The sequence below is a fragment of the Microtus pennsylvanicus genome, chromosome 6 (genome assembly GCF_037038515.1).
Source record: "Microtus pennsylvanicus isolate mMicPen1 chromosome 6, mMicPen1.hap1, whole genome shotgun sequence".
NCBI lineage: Eukaryota > Metazoa > Chordata > Mammalia > Rodentia > Cricetidae > Microtus > Microtus pennsylvanicus.
This window is the reverse complement of record NC_134584.1, coordinates 102,239,780-102,261,329: the sequence shown is the minus strand read 5'-3', so window position 1 is coordinate 102,261,329 and position 21,550 is coordinate 102,239,780.

Below are 21,550 nucleotides of genomic sequence, written 5' to 3'. Positions count from 1 at the left end.
AAGACAGACTATAGAGGGTGGAAGGTAAATTTGATTAGACATTAAAGGTAGTTGGATATTAAGGGTAGAGCAATTCTTGTTGAACTAACTTAGTAGGATTTTTTTTTAATTGGATTTGGCAGCCTAAGGACAGATCTCAAGGACATAGCCTAATTGAAAAGAGAGTTCAGCAGAGGTTATTTCAAGATTATTCATAGAATGTCTTTGTCCGTATGTTAGCTGGATTCAGAGTAAATACATGTTCGAATTTTTTGGGTATATTTTACTTTCACGGTACATCTTAGCTTCAAACAGCCACCTTTCCCACATCACATCCATAGCTTAGCAAGGCGAGTAGCTATTGGATTGAGCAATGAAACCCCAGAATCAGCTGTCCACCTCGTCTAGGTGAAGCATAATTACATTTTGCTTTGTCTTGTTTGTTGAGTCCTGCAGTGACACACCATGCTGCCAGATTTGGGATGGGATTTAAGGCTGTTTTGCTCCACAGCATGCTATTTGTTGCTGCTTTTCTTAAGCTCTGGGTTATATTTGATCCACAAGTGATTCCAAAGAGAACCCCATGGAGAATTTCGTAGTATGTCTTCATCTTTCTGTCATATTTAAAATCTTCCTGGAGCATATAAATGCATGTGAATTGTATGAGAACATTCTAATACAAGGGTAAGACCCAGGGCAATTTTTAGGATCAGAATACCCTGAATTTTTAAACTTGGGTAATGAATCTTATTTATATTTAAAACCAAACACGTGTTTTCATAAAATAAAGTAAAATCTGTAACTGTGAGGAAAAGATAATTTGAAGTAAATCATCTGATAGATATCAAAGACCAGCTCTCTAATTCCATCTTGGATATCTTAAATGTCCTTTTGGATAACTTTCATAGGAACATGAACTACTGTCTCAATGTGCACAGCTCCTTACCCTTCCAATGCATGTGCTAATTATTTCAGGATAAACTGGACTGTGTGAAAACTTCAGATGGAACGCTGCCTCTTTTGCCAGAGTTACACTTCCCAACGATCAGCACAAAAGCTATTTTATTCATGGGCAGCTTCAAGACTTTAAAAAAAAAATCATAAGCGACTGTAACCATACACAAAAGCCATTAGTATTCCAGAGGGAGGAATTTTGGTATGTATTTGAGGCTGCTCACATAAAATTCAAGGTCTTAGTACTCCTTTGCGGCCTCTCAGGCCCCAAAGGGACTCCTGAAAAAGACATTTATTTCCTCAACATATGTAAATTGCAAAGGGTGAAGTCACTGTGGTTTAAAGTTAGCATCCTCTTAAGAGCTCAAAGGAGACAACGGTTTTATTAAGTGAAGTGGTAGAGGAAATTGACATTCCAACATTTCAATATAATGTGATCATGAAGATGGAAATAATATTTAATGAAATTAATAGTTCAGGCTCAGAATGTACATTACTCTTAATCTACATCTGATTCTTTCATTTAATTTACCTGACTTGCTTCCTTCCTTTGAGGGATTTCTCAAGCAAGATCTCCTGGATACATGGATGTTAATGAGATGGCCTCAGGGGTCACACTGCAATTTAAGCATTACTCCCCCCGCCCCATATGTTCATCAGACTGGATCATACACAAAGACTTATTGAGTGCACATAAATTTTCACCAAAATTTATATTGCCCCTCACTCAGCACCCAATAATCAGCAATAGCACTGCTAGTTTGTCACTTTTAGTTTTCTCAAGTAGAAAAAAAAATCACTTGTCCTCATGAAGATTTACCTGCTGATTATAGGTGTTGATTTTCATGGCACAGTACTTAGAAAACCACTTAGAAGAGAATGTTTTATGTGGCCCCATGGCTTCAGAGGTCTCAGAGAATCAAGGTGGGTATGAGATGACACAACAGAACAGCCAGCAATGCTTCTGGCAGGCAGCATGCAAAAATGTTTGCATTCTCAGAGCTTTCTTCTCCTCCCCTTCCCCCTTTTATTTTTTTGAGGCCCCCCAAAATTACAGTGCTGACTCCATTCAGGGATGATCTTTCCTTTTGGTTAATTAATAACTTGGAAATATCTTTACAGACATTGCATGTGAGCTTGACTAGCCTAGAATCCACTTAATGCAATTACACTCAAATTCTGGATGTCTTGGAACACACTATGTGAGCCCAAAGACTCTATAAGCCTCAAGAGACCCCTTTAGGCCTATGATTGAAAGCTGAATAAGGCCATGAATTCTAAGAAACATGTGTGTGTGTGTATACACTAACAATTACATAGGTATAAAATGGATATTATAATTTGTTCCTTATAAATTTTAATGGTAAACAGTTAAATATTGTAATAAAAATGTGAAATTGGCTTTCTGTTTATTTTCATTTCTCTCCCTCATTCTCTCTGTCTGGTGTGTGTGTGTGTGTGTGTGTGTGTGTGTGTGTCTGTGTGTGTGTCTGTGTGTGTGTGCATGAGAGTGTAGATTTTTTTGACAGACTGCTGGAGGCCTGAGGAATTATTCAGATTTGGTTTTCTCCTTCCACCAGGTCTCCAAGGACTAGGACTTAGTTCTCCAGGGTTGATGGCTGTCACAATTATCCATTGATCCATCTTGTAAATATTGCTTACTCTCTTAAATGCTTAGTTTTAGAAATTCTCCCTAGAAATATTGTTTCATATCTGTGCCTGCCAAGGTATATATGTGCATCTTTAGCCACTTAACTGATGCTGTGCCTCTTGATCAAATTTGATATTCTATCATTTTCCCATTCCTATACAAACCTTTTCCATTTTCCAAGTATTTTGATAACGACCCACAGAAAATTTCAATTTATATGAAGTAAATAAGTTAGGAATACAATGATAGATGTTATATTTTGATAGCATACATAGATTTGCTTGACAGATTCTTTGATAAATTCCTGCTATATATCAGGATAAATTTCAAAGGAACATTTGAAAATACTTGTTAAAGTGTCTGCATCTAACATGAAAATTCCAGAGTCACAATTATTAAATAGTGCATTTGAATCCCATGTACAAGAGCTGAGGTGTCTCTACAGGTTAAGAGCTTGCTTTGGGAGTGTAAAGACCAGACTTATGATTCCCAAATCAGAAATCAGGGAAAGCAGGGGAGTATGCCTATATCAATATGAGGAAGGTGAAGACCGGGTAAGTTGTGCAGCTATCATATGAACCAGTGAGTTCTGAGGTCACGTAAAAGAGCTAGTCTTTAAAAACATTCTCCTAGAGATATGTGTTCATTAGTTTTATGACAATTTGACACAAGAGAGAGTCTTTTAAGAAGAACAAAATTTAGTTGAAAAAAATTACCCTCACAGATTAACTTGTAGGCAAGCTTGCGATATATTTTCTTAACTGATTATCAATAAAGATCACTTTGGCTGGTGCTCCTGGTTGCTATAAACTTTTAAAGTTTAAATTTTTTAAGATTTATAGACTTTTTAAGTTTGGAATGTGTTGATACTAATGACATCATGGAAACAAGAACCACAATATTATGCTTTTTGGCCATAGGTTTATTTTCTTCTTCTATATTCTTTAAATCACAGTCTTAAAAACCCTACTTAAGGCAAGACTATGACATTGTTAATCTATAAGAACATCATTGCCCAAGGTTTCAGAACTGTAAATCTAGACTACTTTTCAAAAAAAAAAAAAGATGGTGCAAAGGCCACTGGTAAAGTACTTCTTTTCTACAGATCATCAGGATTTCAGGGACAGATATTTATAAAAGGTATTTCAGAGGGTTAGAAAGTGTCTTGCTGCTCAACTAGGACTTTATTAGTTTCAAATGCATCTTTACTTTTTGAAAAATTGTGGATGACTCAACATCTTTTATAACTATTACTCTTATCTATAAACTGGAGGTGACATATATTTCATGTGACATTTTAATTAGATGGACTGTACTGTGATAGATAATACACATCCAAGAGAACACAATTATATTGAATCTTCTATTTGCTGTTCATCACCTAAGAAGAGAGCAGTGACATGTAGGGCTCACCCTAGGCATGGAAGATGAGGTGAAGAGTTAGTCCACAAGAGAAACCAAAGATCAGATTAAAAGGTTCGTCTACAGGTCTGCTATTAAATAATTACTTTACACAATTTTACATATCTGAGGTCTTGTCTACTCAAAACTGTAAACTGAAATACTTCTAAAACTGTTATCCTCACTTCCCAAGTCCTAGTGTTTATTGAGTTCATTACTTTTACACCTAATGTGTAGGTTACATACAATATGACAAAAATATTGATAGGTAGCTGTTGTGGAATATTATTTTAATTAGTAGAGATGTGCTCTATTGGTTTATGCTTGAGAATACTACTTTAACAAATGTAAAGGTGTGCTACTTTTGTTTCTCCTGCATTTGTTTAATTGTAGAAGGATGTGTTGCATTTGTTTCACCTTGCCTGCTTAAGGCACCCGATTGATCTAATAAAGAGCTGAGCGGCTGATAGCTGGGTAGAAAAAAATTAAGTGGTACTGGAAGACAGAGAGAATAAGTAGGAGGAGAAGAGGAAAAGAACAAGAGAAGAGAATTATAACTGGAAGAGAGGAGAGAACCTAGAAAGATCCAGGGACAGTCGGGCAGCTTCCAGGCAACAAACATGAAAAAAAAAGTGAAAGTATTACAGAAGGAAAAGAAAGTAAAAAGTCCTGAGACAAAGAAAAAGATAAAGAGAATCAGGTTAATTTCAGTTAAAAGAGTTAGCAAGAAATGAGTCGAAGCTAAGATAACCATTAAAAATTATTTAAAATTAAGATTAGGTCTCTGTGTTATGATTTAGGAGCTGATTGGTGTCTTCAAAGATAAACCTTATACAGGTATCTGGAAAAACAACAACAAATGATGGAGGAAGGTCATTGGCTAATAAAGGAACTGCCTTGGCCCATTTTATTGGTTAGAACATAGGTAGGTGGAATAAGCAGAACAGAATGTTGGGAGGAAGAGGAAGTGAGGTCAGACTCGACAGCTCTCCTCTCGGGAGCAGACACCTCAGGGAGACGCCATGCTCCCAGCTCCCAGGCAGACGCACACCATGAAGCTCCGACCCAGGATGGACATAGGCTAGAATCTTCCCGGTAAGTGCACCTAGGGGCGCTACACAGATGATTAGAAATGGGCTAAATTAATATGTGAGAATTAGCCTAGAAGAGGCTAGATAGAAATGGGCCAAGCAGTGATTAAATGAATACAGTTTGTGTGTTGTTATTTCGGGGCAAAACCTAGCCGAGCAGGCAGATGGGGTGTTGGGGACGCAGCCCCGCCACCCCATATTACTACAAACAAACAATAACAAAATACATAGAATCATTCTATTTTCAAGCAAGTTTTATTCCAACTGTGAAGTAAAAAACTAGTTACCAAAAATATTAAAAAAATAAGAACAAAACACTGCTCTGAAACCTGCTAAAGCTCTTATAATTTTTATTTTTTATTAATTTATTTATTATGGATGAAAAAAATGTGCACATACCACAAGACAATTTGAGAGAACCAGTATATGCCCTTTCTACTCTGTGGGTTTAGGAATTAAATATAAATTTTCAGACTTTGAAAATAAAGTACTGACAGATTTCTTTTTCTATTATTATAATCTCATAACTCACATCCCAAATGCAGTTTCTTAATTTTACCCATCTCTACTAATCTGTGCATCACCACGAGATCGTGGCCTACCAGTAATGTTTCAGTGCATCTGTCTCTGGCAGCAGCTGCATGGCGACTCTCTGACTCTGCCTTCTTCCTCCTAGCATTCAGTTTAGTTTTCTCCACCTACCTAATTTCTTCCCACCTATAGGTTCAAAGTAGTTTCCTTATTCATTAATGGTAATCACAGCATACAGAGGGGAATTCCTCATTGTTTACTCCTCAAATCCTCCTGTAGATCTAAGGTTTTGACCAAAAAAGGATATTTTGCCATTAGTGGTATAAGAAAATCACAACTTCCCTTCAAACCACAGCTTCTTTTCCAGCCTCAGCAAGGAACAATATGTTTGTTGTAGAAAGCATGGCTTGTGTGTAATAAAAGCCTTCAGAATCATGAAAGGGAACAATGAATTAATTAATCGATTTGCATTCTAAGGCATTATCTTTTTCTGAAGATGCCTTACACAATATTGTGATGCAGAGAGTTCATGTGTTTATTAATAGTGATGAAATGAATAATCCCTTACATTAATACAGAGCCTTCCAGATCACAAGGCACACTAACATCTTTGATTTCATTTAATTCTTTCAAACACCATATAAAGGAAGCAGGATGGATTTTTATTATCCTTCCTTTATCTGGGGATAAACTGAGGGTCACTGAGGTTCAACTAATGCAGAACTTTCACAGTAACAGAAGGGCAGGCATTCAGACTTATAATCCAACTTCTTTTCCTACTGCAATTTTCTCTCAAACAGCGAACCACCATCAAGGGAAAAACAAGATAATAATCTGCTATTACTTTTATCTGATTAAGATAGGCACTCACCTAGTGGATTATTAACTTTTTCAGCTCGGCTTATATAAAATTTTAAAATTCATGTACAATATCCTAAAACTTTAAGTAAAACTCATTTTCAGATGAAATCAGATGTTTAGAACTTCAGTATAGTTTTCTGGAGCACAATTATCATTCAGAATGTGACAATACCAAGCATTAAGAATAATGTGCTTTAAAATTTGCATAGCACATCTTACTGTGTGTCACATTTGGTTTAATACTCCCTGAAATTATATACCCCAACATTCAGAACACTCAGATGGATACCCTTTGCTTGGATCACAATGTTCTCATTCTTTTTTTATGTGGAATGACTCAGCCACATAGATTTTAACTTGATTCCTGCTTTCTGTGTACTGACCAAACAGCACCTCTTGATATGAACACATCACATGCGAAACATAGGCACTGTATCATTAGGACCACGCCAAGAATGGTAGTATTTCACCAGACACTACCAAAGTTTTCTTTATCAGATTTAAATAAAAGAGAGTAAAATAAATACAATTTGTAGTAAATTTTTGCACCTTGGAAAACATTCCTGTAACACTTCAGAAATTATTGAATATTTATTAGGATGCTTTATTCTATATACAGTGTGGCCTTAGTGCAGAACAGATATTCATTATACAAGGTCCCCTTACTGTTAGGCATCATGGTACATGACTACATTCACATAAGGCATTAGGGGAGTAAATCTTACCTGGTTTATTCAGTTATTAGGAGGTAGAATGACATTTAGAGGTTGTAACTTATTCAAGGTTTGTCATAAGGAAGCAAATGTAAGAGCCTAAATGCTAATTCAGATAAATGTACACAGGACTGACTTTGTTCATCCACACTTTCGCCAGATGTAGGAATAATTCTTCACATGAAGCAAGAGAAAATCAGATTTTAGCTACCATCTCACTAATCATTCTAAAAGAGCAGGAAAAAAGTAGTAAAATAAATATTGATTGCTTCCTTATAGAACACCACCTCTCTAAATTATAGAGTTTGTAGACCTGAAGGCAACAGTGTGTGAGACACAGGTTTCAAACAAAGTCAAGATCAGATTTTATTAATGTTCAGAGACTGTGTTTCTTTGAAACACTTAATAATCTCTCTTCCCTGTGCTTGCTGAAAGGTTTATTTCTTTATTGAAGAGGGATGCGAGGTAGTGGAATGTTGAAACGATGTGTTTTGTAGGTTGGCTCGAGATCTATAAATGTTAACAACTCAAAGTGAAAAATTCAATGTAATAAATATGCAAATCTTATACACTCTGAGAGACCTGAGAGAGAAGTGGAAAACTAGAGCAACAACACAGTGCTCCCACAGAAGACCAACATTTCTTGGTTAAAAGTTTAAGTCACACAAAAATCTTTATAAGACTCCTGTGAAATTCTTTGTTGCTAATATTTATGTTCAATGAAAATAAGAATTGAGATGCTAAAGTAATATCCAGCTTCTTCTGAGAACAAGACAGTGAAAATTGTGTATAATTAATTTCTGTCTCAAGTGACTTGATTAGCATACACTCGGTATTCTAATAACTGTCTGGTTTGATGAAGTTTTCGCATACACTAGATCTTTATAGTTTCACATAATATACACATTGCTTGGTGTCTTCAGGTGTAGCTTTTGTTTTTGTCTTCAGTCTGCCCTTATCCTTAATGGCTGATTTCTTCCTGATTGTGTAATGCAGCACAGCACTGACTACAACTAGTTAAACAGAGAAAATGTGCTCTACCCATTTTACATTACTTTTCCAAACACACACATATACATGCACACACACAGACAGACACACATTCCTATTCATCCCATTCCTGGATAACTTCTCCCTATCCAAGATTTTTCTCACTTATTTCTCTAAATCAAGAAAAGAGGGACCTTATCACCAGGACTCATGATTGAATTATAAATATATTTATTCCGAGTCTGTTTTCCTCTTTACTCAATACTTTAGTTCCTAATTTCAACTTCTTTGGTGGCTTTCTTTTTAATTTTTGTGCTGATTAGTTTTTACTGCTGTCTAGGGGGTCATTCTCAAGCAGCAAAGGGCTGTAAAGGAATCCATGGAGTCTACATAAGCTTAAGCCTTTTCTATCTTGGGGAGTTTAGGTAAAAGACTCACACTCTCTTGATGGCTTCCTTCTTTATTCTCTGTTTTTATGCATTCTTTGTGTGTTCTTTATCTGCTATATACTCTTTTCTACAGCTTATATACTCCAACAAGGTTTTCCAGGCAATATAGGGATTATAAAGTTGTTACATCCTGTTTTTCAAGTGAATGGTTACAATGAATGAAAAAAGAAACAGTAAAAACCAGCATGTTTTCCATATCACAAGACTAAACATTTTACATATTATATATGAAAAACAATTCATCACAAGAACCCACATACATTCATACCTAAAATACTATGTGGGCGAGCAAGGTATTCTTCTCAGTAACGTCTTTTACTGGCAGACTGCATTTTGTAGTAACAAAGAAAGGGCTAATTACTTTATCGTTTATCTTGAAAGGTAATCTTATAAGGAATCTTAAAGGAATCACAAAACTAAACTCTTATATATGAAAAAGAAACAGCTCTATTTTAAATATTTAGGGTACATACCCACTCATAAATAGATTTTCTATCAGGAGATTGAGGGCAGAAATGTGAATAAGGAATTAATCATCACATTTGCTCATCAACCAAACCTAGCAAAGAAAGTACATCAATTGGCAATAATTAGGCTGTTTTGTTCTTGATTCCCGACTTTTAAGAGTTCCACACTCAACTACGTGCCTTTCTAAAACTTTAGATGTTCTTCCTGGTTTAACATGTTTATCTAGCTTTGTTATTTTCAAAGATCTGTTTCAGCTGTGGTACACTCTGAAACTTGTGAACACATCTCCCAACGTTAAGGTTAAAAGGATTTAAATGAGTTGGGCTACTAGGACTCAATTGTTAATCATTAACTTTTGATTAATCGATGTAGCACGTAGGTGTGAAACTCACAGGCCTTGGCCATGTAGCATTTCCTTGTATTTATTTTTATCTATCAAAACTCTTTATAAGCTATCATTATTATTAACAATTATCTAGTAGATCTTGTCTGCTTGACAATCCACAGATGAAGATGTCCCATAGAATGTGATGTCTTCTTGATATAAGCACACTGCATACAGTGAGTGGGGATCACCCTACGCCCATAGCAGCAGCAAACATGTAAAACCACAGCAGAAAAAAAAAGACATTCTGTAATTTGTAGACACATGGTCTTGCCTGAAGGAGATTCATCCATCAGGGAGTTGCCTCCTGGTGGACCAACACCTCAAACTTCAGTTGCCACCAGCTGTTCCTGTGATATGGCCACAGGTAGTTTTTAAAAACTAGACTTAGTAAGAATTAACCTCAGTCGGTGAATTGCCTCCATCAGAATATCCTGTAGCAATGTCTTTGAGGCATTTTCTTGATTGCTAATGAACTAATGAAGGGCATGGTACCACTCCTATTCAGGTGGGCTTGAACTACATAAGAAAAGTAGCTGAGGATGCCAGAGAGAATAAGCTAGTAAGTAGCATCCATCCATGGTCTTTATTTCACATCTAACCTTCAGTTGCATGCACTAGTTTCCCTCAATGGTGGACAATACACTTTAAGTGAAATCAACCCTTTCCTCTCCAAGCTGCTCTTCGACATAGTATTTATCACAGCAACAGAAAGCAAAGTAGAACAATGATATCAACAATGATTCCATATAAATTAAAACTAAATGTTAAATAGTAATACTCAAAGAGAAGTGGTATGAGGAATGTAGCTCAGATAGTAGAATACATGCAAAACCCTGATTCAGTCTACCACATGACAGAAATCAGGTGTGGTAATGCATACATATAATTCTAGAATTTGGAAGGTCGAGATAGGAGGATTAGAATTCCAATTGTATCTGCAGCTATATAGCTTGTTAGAGGCAAGCAAGACTTCATATAACCCTGTCTTCAATATCAAGTTACTAAATAAGGTTTAATTGTTGTATTGACTTTTGAAACAATTACAATTATATTTTTAAATATATGTGCTTTTTATATAATTGTTCAGTTCAACAATGCTAGTAATATCACATCATGATGGATGCTTGTTAGGGCATAAATTCCATAAGGTAAGAAGATATTGCTACTTCCATCAGGACAAATAATCTAGGGTACATTTTTAAAGTCTTTTTGCAATTGCTGTAATGCTTAATCTTAATATTCTTAAAGTTCATTCCATTTCTCCTAAAAGTTAATAGTTGAAAATAGCCTCTTCTACCAGATAAAATCAGGTTGTCTTGAAAAGTATGACTCCTATTTCCAATAATGTGTACAATATGTTGCTTTAATCAATGCAATGGTTGCTCACTTTTGATTTTTGTGACAATGGCCATTTGTTCTACAAACGTTATGAGGTCATGATTTTGTAACTCCAATTATAGATAACATGATATTAATTTTCCTAGATAATCATTATCTTAAGATATCAATTTGCTTAACTGACTCAAGATTTATGTTTTGGGATGAAACTGATATAGGAAGATATCCACTTTCATTGCTGTGTTGAGGTATGCAATTTTTGTTGGGGAGTGTTTTGGGATACAAAAGCTGTTTGGGATTCCATCGCTGTACTGACAAATACCAATTTGCTTAAAGTTGGTGAGACTGAATATTAAAGTTTAATATGAAGAGAACATAAATATTTCCTAGAGAAAAAGGTGAAAGTAATGTAAAGAGAAGTAAAATGCACCAGTTTAGTAAACAGTGTTAACATTTTCTAATAGTGAGTAATTTTGTATCGGTCTCAATGCAACTTTGCAGGATGAACAAGGATTCCACCTGCAGTTCATGAATTCTCACAAGTAACTTCGCCTATAACCTACAACCTATGTGCCCAGAATTACATCTAGAAGAGGTCATTAGAGGCTATTGCTATGAGCAGGTTTGCATAAGGTATATTTATAAGCTCATGTATGTAATGAAGCATGTCCATTTCATACTGCACCATTATATTGCTACTTCATCAGATGTAACTCTTCATCATTTGTACATGAGACAATTTTTTCTAGGTCCTTATATCATGTATAGCAGAATTTTATATGAAACAGCTACTATTTCAATTATCTATTGCATTTATTCTAACATTCACATCCTAATCTGTGTAAAGATTAGTCCACATCAAGTATTTGAAGAAGCCCATCTTCAAATTGGAAAATGATTTTTTTAAAAAAAATCCTGTGTCCCAGCATTTCACTCCTTCAATAACAGTAGTTGTTGGTTAATTGAACTAAGCTCTGACCTCTGATAATAGTCATGCAGCCTGGTAAGTGAATAAAATGAATTTTAAAGTTGGAAAGGTGGCTCAGTGGGGAAAGTGCTTTCTGTAAAATTATCAACACCTGAATTTTGTCCTTTGTACCTACATGGAAGCTGGGAACCGTGATGTGTACTTTAACTCCAGTACTGGGGAAGGGAGGCAGATCTGCTGGTGAATATGAAGGGGCTAGTCTTGCAGACCCAAAGTTACAGGATCTCTGTGATACAGGATAATAGGATGTCCAAGAAAAGCCCCAGTGAGGGCCTAGCATTGATGATATAGCAAAATTCAAAAATCTCAAGCCAGACCAAGGACTCAATGCAATGAACACTTGCAAGCAACAACATATGGACTAAAGGACGGTGTGACTCAGTGTGTCACATTACAGCTTCTGCGATGAAATTTTTCTTTTTATTTATTTATTTATTTTTTATTATTAAAAATTTCTGCCTCCTCCCCACTTCCCATTTCCCTCCCCCTCCCCCGACTTCCCTCCCCCTCCCTCTTCAGTCCAAAGAGCAGTCAGGATTCCCTGCCCTGTGGGAAGTCCAAGGTCCTACCCCCTCCATCCAGGTCTAGGAAGGTGAGCATCCAAACTGGCTAGGCTCCCTCAAAGCCAGTACATGCAGTAGGATCAAAACCCAGTGTCATTGTCCTTGGCTTCTCAGTCAGCCCTCATTGTCTGACACATTCAGAGAGTCCAGTTTGATCCCATGCCTTTTCAGTTCCGGTCGAGCTGGCCTTGGTGAGCTTTCATTAGATTAGCCCCACCATCTCAGTGGGTGGGTGCACCCCTCGCGGTCCTGACTTCCTTGTTCATGTTCTCCCTTCCTCCTTCAGCTCCTCATTTGGGCCTTGGGAGCTCATGTAGCACGTAATTATAAAAGAAGATGAACAACAACACGGATAGAAGATCTGGGTGTCCAAAGGCCTCTGTGATGGCATAATGGCTGCTATTCTGCCTGCGGATCCATTGTCTAGTGTGGTCAGTCATTTGCAGCTCTACTCACCTCCTGTTGAATTTCACCACATAGTTAAACTTCAGCTTCTACGCATGACTCACTGGTGTGTGAGAGAATGTATGCTCAGCATGTTTTCCTTAATGAACCTTCTTCTCCAGTTTCTCATTCTAACTGCTCATGCAGATCACTTTCTCTCCCCTCCACTTCGCTTCAGGATAATAAATCTCACTTTCTTTTTGGGAAGAGTATTAATATTTAATTGGAAAATCTCTTAAAATGTTAGGAAAATATTAGGCCAAGCACTGAATAATGCCCAGGAGAGTAAGCAGCTTGATGTGTGCAGTGAGGTTTAGTCGTTCATTTGCATCTTTTTCTAATACCACGGACTCACTAAGTGAATCTTTTTCATGTTCCTTTTTAGGAGTAAAGTTCTATTGAGTAAGAAAATAAGTCACAAAAAGAAATGTCAGTTTACATTTCTTCTCCAATGTATCTTTTGAAACACTGCTTATTTCAACACATTAAATTTGTTCCAAAAGTATTCAGGTCATGCATAATTAAATATACAGCTTTTAGCAATTTTAGCTCCTCCAAGATGTGTTGTATAGTACATACTATGCTCTTTCAAGAGAATATCACTCTTTCCTGTTTCCAGATGCTTCTGGAATTTGCTACTCAAAGGTTAATGCTATGCAAGTGTCCAAGGTTGAGACTTACCAGAATTTTAAATGATACTTCTATGTTCTATAACATATGCTATTGTGAAAAATTAAATATATATATATATATATATATATATATATATATATTCAAAACTGACTCCAGACTATAAAGAATTAAAGGGAATTTTAGTATATGAAAGTTAATGTATTCTATTGATTATTCTGAATTATTTATCTTACAAAGACCGTGAGTGAGACAAAAGGGCATAAGTTGTAGAGGCCAGGCAATAACCATGAACAATTGATTTTTTTCCCCCATCAAGTCAAGATTGCTCCCAAGGTTTGTGATAAATTTTTGTTGTATAATGATTTTTAAAATAAAAAATATCTCTGGATAGGATATGAGATGCAAAAAAATCTTTTCCTACAAGAGTATAGCAGCAATCAAAAAATGATAATGGTTATGCGAGGTGACTTTTGCTGGGTGTACATAAACAAACAAACTGATTTAGACCAGTGCATATTTCTATGAAGTTATGTGGGATGGCAATGCAGACAGTGATGTATTATTTAAAATTGAAGTCACATATGTTTAAATACTTACATGTATATGCGCATGTGAGTACATGTACACAAATCTTTCTATAAAGAAAACTAATCACGATATGTATTTTTAATTAGCAGGAAGAATGCCCATTGTATTCATTACTTTTTTTGGTGCTATGACCAAATATCTGAAAAGAAGCAACTTAAGGGTTAAGTATTTGGGGTCCTAGTTTACAGAGGGTTGTATTCCATCATGATGGACTAGCATGAGGGCAAGAGTTTGGACAGCTAGACACGTAGGAGAAGAGAGATGGATGCTGTCATTGTAATATTTCCTTGGATAGTTTTTTATTTCTTTTTAAATGTATCATAAACAGAGGCAGAACTTTTGACTGTCTGGTCCCAAATAAACATACAAAAGCTTATATTTTAATTAGACAAGTTTGGTCTATTGCTTAGATTTATTATTAACTAGCTCTGACTATTTAATTTAGCCCATTTCTATTAACCTACATCTTGCCACATGACTATGACTTTGTGGCTTTGTCTGTTCCCTAGCAAGTCTTGTTCCTTGATTCTAAGGTCAGTTTCTCCTTTAAATTGGGTTGATTACCCTAATCCAGAGACAGGTGTAGTCACAATGATGTTGGTTCTCCAGCTGAACATTTTTATAATTGCTCCTCATGGTGGTGCTACTTCTGTTAAGCTTGCAATGAACACTTACCACTGTATAACCAGAAGCATAGTTATATCAATATAGAAACAGTACTCTTTCTCTCTTGAACTCTGAAAAACATCAGTGAGCTCAAATCCTAAGATATTTTTAATCTAGGTAAACTATGGATTTGCTATAAAAGAGTTCAAAGGAAACTTCATATTTATCTTAAGCAACTCCAACCTCATTACCTACTGATTTTCACCCACTGTTTAAGATTCAGATAAATCTTATATCAGACTTACCTATAATATTCAATTTTTGACCAGTAATTAGAGATCACTTGTCCAGAGTATGTGCATTCCGAGCAAACCCACTAGTGTTTTTCCGATTGACGTTGTTCACTGCAGTCTAGGTTTTAAATGGGTGATGCTAGGCTAACGGTTCATAGGCTAACATATCCCTGTGTTCCCTTACTTTGAAACCCAATTTTCTTATCACAATTTTAAATATTGTAATATTTCCTAGGATAGTTTTTTATTTCTTTTTAAATGTATCATAAACAGAGGCAGAACTTTTGACTGTCTGGTCCCAAATAAACATACAAAAGCTTATATTTTAATTAGACAAGTTTGGTCTATTGCTTAGATTTATTATTAACTAGCTCTGACTATTTAATTTAGCCCATTTCTATTAACCTACATCTTGCCACATGACTATGACTTTGTGGCTTTGTCTGTTCTCTAGCAAGTCTTGTTCCTCTGACAGCTGGCTCACATCTTCCTTGACTCTGACCTTCTTCCTCCCTGTATTTTCAGTTTGGCTTTCCTACCTAGCCATATTCTGCTTGTTATTAACCAAGGAGAGCAATGAATATTCACAGGGTATAGAAGGATTATCCCACAGCAATATACAGCATGTTGATTGTCACCTTGATAAGATCTAAGGCCACCTAGAAGATGGATCTCTGCTTATGCTTATGAAAGATTGTCTTGATTGCATTAATTGATTTTGGGAAGACCAATCTTATTCATGACTAAAGAGATTCCCTGGAACATTAAAATATTTTTTAAAAAAATCAAACAATGAAAACAACAACAAACACAGACAACCCAAGCTGAGCACCAACATAACTGCATTGCTGTTTTCTTCTGACAGTGGATATAATGTAACCAACTGCTTCAAACTCCTTGAACTCTCTTGCACAACACACTGTACCTGTACTGAAAACTAAATGAACCCTTCCTTTTTAAATTCCTTTCTCAGGTTAGTTTACAAAAGAAACAAGAAAAGAAACTAAGACAGCATATTTTTATATTTCTCATGCTGCTTAAAAGAGGGTCTAAAGAACTAAATCCATAATTCTCATACTTATTAGGGAAACCTGTTTCTTTTTTTTTCTTTTTTTTTATTGAGAAAAAGAAGAAAAAAAAAACAAATTTCCACCTCCTCCCAGCCTCCCATTTCCCTCCCCCTCCTCCCACCCTTCTCCCCCTCCTCCCACCCTTCTCCCCCTCCTCCCACTCCTCTACCCTCCATTGCTGGTGGGAATGCAATCTTGTGCAACCATTTTGGAAATCAGTGTTTCGGTTTCTCAGGAAATTCAGGATCAACCTACCCTTGGACCCAGCAATACCACTCCTGGGAATATACCGAAGACATGCCCTATCATATGACAAGAGCATTTGTTCAACCATGTTCATAGCAGTATTATTTGTAATAGCCAGAACCTAGATGCCCCTCAATGGAAGAATGGATGAAGAAAGTGTGGAATATCTACACATTAGAGTACTACGCTGCGGTAAAAAACAATGACTTCTCGAATTTTGCATGCAAATGGATGGAAATAGAAAACACTATTCTGAGTGAGGTAACCCAGACCCAAAAAGATGAATATGGGATGTACTCACTCATAATTGGTTTCTAGCCATAAATAAGGGTCACGGAGTCTACAATTGGTGATCCTAAAGAAGCTAAGTAAGAAGGTGAACCAAAGGAAAAACATATAGTTATCCTCTTGGCTATGGGAAGTAGACAAAATTGCCGGGGAGAAAATTGAGATCTTGGGGGTGGGGTGGGATGGGGGTAAGGGGGGATGGGGAGAGAAAAGTGAGAAGGGGAGGATGGGGGGAACTTGGGGAAAAAGGAGGATTGGGATAAAGGAAGCTTGGATAGGGGAGCACGGAACCACAATTTTTAGTTAAGGGAGCCACCTTAGGGTTGGCAAGAGACTTGAACCTAGAGTGACTCCCAGGAGCCCAACCCGAGGTCCCCAGTTAGTTCCTTGGGCAGCTGAGGATAGGGAACCTGAAATGACCTTAGCCTATAGCAATACTGACGAATATCTTGCATATCATCATAGAACCTTCATCTGGTGATGGATGGAGATAGAGACAGAGACCCACACTGGAGCACTGGACTTAGCTCCCAAGGTCCCAATGAGGAGCAGAAGGAGGGAGAACATGAGCAAAGAAGTCGGGACCACGAGGAGTGCACCCACCCACTGAGACAGTGGAGCTGACCTACTGGGAGCTCACCAAGGCCAGCTGGACTGTGACTGAAAATGCATGGGTTAAAACTGGACTCTCTGAACATGGCGAACAATGAGGGCTGATGAGAAGCCAAGGACAATGGCACGGGGTTTTGATCCTACGTAATGTGCTGGCTTTGTGGGAGCCTAGCCAGTTTGGATGTACCACAGGGCAGGGAACCCTGACTGCTCTTTGGACTGGAAACCTGTTTCTTTATGTGGGTTAGAGAAAAAATATATGTGAAACATTTCAATGTTTTTCTATTCTCTTATCATCCTGCTGCATTTCTTCTCTTAGCCAAATAGTTCTAGGGTAGTAATGGGTATGTATAGAGAATGAAGTATACAAATAGGTAGCATCAGGCACCTAGGGGTTGAGTTGTATTTGAAAGAGAGAAAAATAAATGAATATGTCCAGCAATAGATTACAGGGTGATGCGAGACCAGGCACAGCACATACTAAGACTTAGTGAGCATCTGGGAATTCTGTGAATGAGACATAGATAATAGGGTATGATCAGAAACTGGTAAGATAATAACGACATCTCCCTTGGCTCATTGATTGTTTTCACAAGATATAGATGGAAGTAGATGAATGTTTTATTTGTTTATTTTATGTATTTACCAGAAGAAGGAATTTGATCCCTTTACAGATGGTTGTGAGCTACCATGTGGTTGTTGAACTCAAGACCTCTAGAAGAGTAGTCAATTCCTTTAACTACTGGGCAATCTCTCCAGCTCCAAAAGTAAATGAATATTTTAAAACATTAGCTTTCCTCCGTGAATTGCATTTCCTATTTCTACTTTCATGATTAATTACACTGAGTATTCAAATTCCTTCAGGATTGTCAGAAATGTACTAACTGGAATAATTATTTGAGCCTTTGGAGAAAGAAGCCAATCTGTACCCAGTGTTTACCTGGTTTTATTAGCTCACAATATTATGCAATCTTCTTCTTCTGTTCATAAAACCAATTTATCTTGAACTTTTAGCTAAGTGTCCCCCATTTACAAATTAATCCATATAGCATTTATATTTTTTATACAATGAATTTAAATTGCTTTAAAAAAAGTGACCCATTTTCCTGATTGGATTACAAGGTGGATATGGTTAATGCCAGAGCTCTTCCTTGACATTTTATTGTTATAGTTATTTGTGTATTGGTTTGTTTAAACAACAGGTACTGCATTTATAACTGGTGGTTTTCTTTTGGCCATGTTTCACATTCAGACTTTTAAAGTAGCAAATCATGGTGTGCTTTTGCTTAAGCATTGGTGGTCTAGAATATCTGCTTCTAAGATTAATTCTATAACAAAATTTTGTATTCACCATATATGAATCATTTCTCATCTCTAATGCGCTCCAAATGAAGTTTTGTATTATACATACCTTGATGTAGAATAAAGTTTTCCTCATAAGTTACAATTTCTGTAGTGTTTTTAGATAAGTGTTCTTGAATTATTTCTGTGAATATATATCTTACATTAGGCAATGAATATACTGCTAAGGTTTTTTTCTTTCTTTTTTTCTTCTTTTCAAGCTCCTGGTACATTGATGTGAACCCGGATTATAATACTGAATGTGAACTAAGAGCTACACATTTTCATGAATTTTCCTAATATTCTATTTTCTCCCGCCTCTTGGTGTATTCTGAAAGGGTTATAAAGAGACTATTCTTGAAAAATAGCCTGCTGGTCATTACTACTTCCCTGAGTCATCTCTGAAAAGTGTAATGGGGGTGCTGATGAGGATGGTGCTTCTTGTATTACTCTTTGCAAATTTAGCCCATCTATGGTAAATAAGATTTACATTTAAACATAATTAATATTCTGAGCAGAGTATGTGAGTTAGTCATAGGGAACAGTACTATTCCTTCCAGGTAATCCTGCTAGAATCTCAAGAGTAAAGAGAGCATGCTGAAAAAGTGAGACTGAGTTACTGGTTTCCATGAGCTAATTTGTGTTTAGTCTCTACACAGATGTTAGCGTGAGTGTGCAAGTGGTAAACAAGACTGAGCCACCGTCCAGAGCCCGATGAGGCTAGGACGTGCATCTCCAGGTGACTTAGTCACTTCTAAGAGAAGAAATACTTTTACTTTTTAATTCCTCTGGAATCAGGAATTATGTATCATCTTCCATTCCAAATTTGAAGTCTTCAGGTAATGTCTCAGCTGCTATCTGAACTAACTGGTCCTCAAAAGTACCCAGGGTCCATAATTTCTCTAAGTCATAGGTTTCTCTCCTTCCTAGAGGCATCAAATGGATTATCTTAATGCAAAAGTCCACAAACAGCTTGCCATCGGTGTTATATTCTTCATTTTGACATATAGATGATTTCTATATTTCATGAGAATATACCTTGTCATGATGTAGTAGTGCATGGTGCCTTAGTATTGGGTGGGGGCCCCACTTCCTAACAGTCTGTGCATCTCATTTTGTAGGAATTTTGATCACTCAAATGTCTCTTGCATTTTCTTGCCTTAAAAGTGTAAACAGAATATTGCTGTCAAACTTGGCACCAGTGAGAACCCAAAACCACAGAGAATCCCATGGTCACCACTGCTCTGATCTTCTGGTTGAGAGATTTAGAGTATAGGACCTACACCAGGTGCCAGGTCAGGTAGGTCACAGGCCCCTCCCAATGCCATTATGGGCAGCTCTGGAGGCAGGAGAATAGAAGCCATGAAAGGACTGCTCTCTGCACCACAGCAGCAGGCATAGAAACCCCTTTTTGGGGAGCCAGAACCAATGGCTGTTGCTGCAAATTCCACTCTGCAATTCTGAATGTTACAGCCATGACATATAATGTCTATTTTTGTATATTTATAACTAATCTTCGAAAAGGTATCCCAGAGACTTCTCTTATGTTTCTAGTCACAGCATGGGCAATAAAAGGAGTGGTATGTTTAAAAAAATGCAAAATAAAAAGAAGAAAAAGGAAAAAAAAGGAAGAATTTCTTGGCACAAAAAAATTTAAATGGGAAGTAAGATGTATGGTATCTATAAAAGCTATTTATCAACTAATATAATGCTGTATTTATGTGAGTGGCATAGAGCTTTGCCAAGGTCTAAGTCAGGATGTTGTAAATCAACTAACATCTTATTTCTTTTCTTTCTTTTTTTCTGCTTGACTTTTGAGAAGATATAAATTAATAAATCAAAAATATATTTGATTAACTAAAAAATGAACTGGAACACATATTTATTAACCCACAGATACACAAGAGAAAGAATAATTTAAGTATTTTGATACTATAATGTAGGGATAAGTCCCTCCCCTTAGGGGGCATGTTCGCCTCGGGCTAATGTTTCCCTATAAATTTGATGAGCATGCTCCCAGCCACTGCTTCTGCTTTCCTGGTCTCCGCGGGAACGGTGGTTCTGTAAGTCTATTTCACCATTAAAGCTGTATATATATTTTTACAATCTGTCTGCATTCGTTTACGCCGTTACACCATAATCTGAAATCTGCCTGAAAAATCTAAATGAATTTCTCAAACCCCTTTAAAAATTGTCTTGAAATAGAAGAGAATTGACATCAAGACTCAGGACGTTCGATGTGCACAAAATGAAAGACTACAGAGTGCTCAGCTCTAAATGACAGAATATACACATGACACACATGGCCCACTGAAGTACCCTGGCGTGGCTCATAGGGGCTCACAAAGACTAAAGGGGCATCACAGTCACAGAGAGTGCATGCATGTTGTTGCTGTTGTTCAAGCTAAGGTATCTGTGGAACTCCCAACATTGGGAGGAGGGAGTCTCTGACTCTTTTGCCTATCCTAGAGACTCTTCCCCCTCCTGGATTGCCTTATCTAGTCTTACTATGAGGGTTTGTGTCTAGTCTTATTGCACCTTATTATGCCATGTTCAGTTGATATTACTGGGATGTCTCCTCTTTTCTGAAGGGAAATGGAAGAGCAGTGGAGTTAGGAGAAAAGGGAGGTTGGGAAGAATCAAGGGAGGAGTAGAAGGAGGGAGTCTGCAGTCAGGATATATTGTGTGAGAGAAGAATAAATAAAAAAGAAAAAGAGGAATACATAGTAGACAATTAAAAGACAAATAACTGCCAGCTCCTATAATATTCTGCAGAAAATCTTTCCTCTTCCAGGAAGGAATCAAATCAAAGCAAAACTTCAGCATGGGAGAGTTGAAGGAATAAGAGCAAGAAGTCCCACGCAGAGCTGATCAGCTATTGGAATTTGAAAGCACCTGGGAAAGGAGAATTGGTTTTCATTAGAGATATGACTCCTGGTGTGTCAACAGTTCCATATGGTAGGGATGGCCAATATTATTAGGGCAACACAACTTGAAATGATGGACTTAAAATGAAAGCAATAAGGCACATAAATCAGGCGGCTATAGAGATGAGAATAAATAT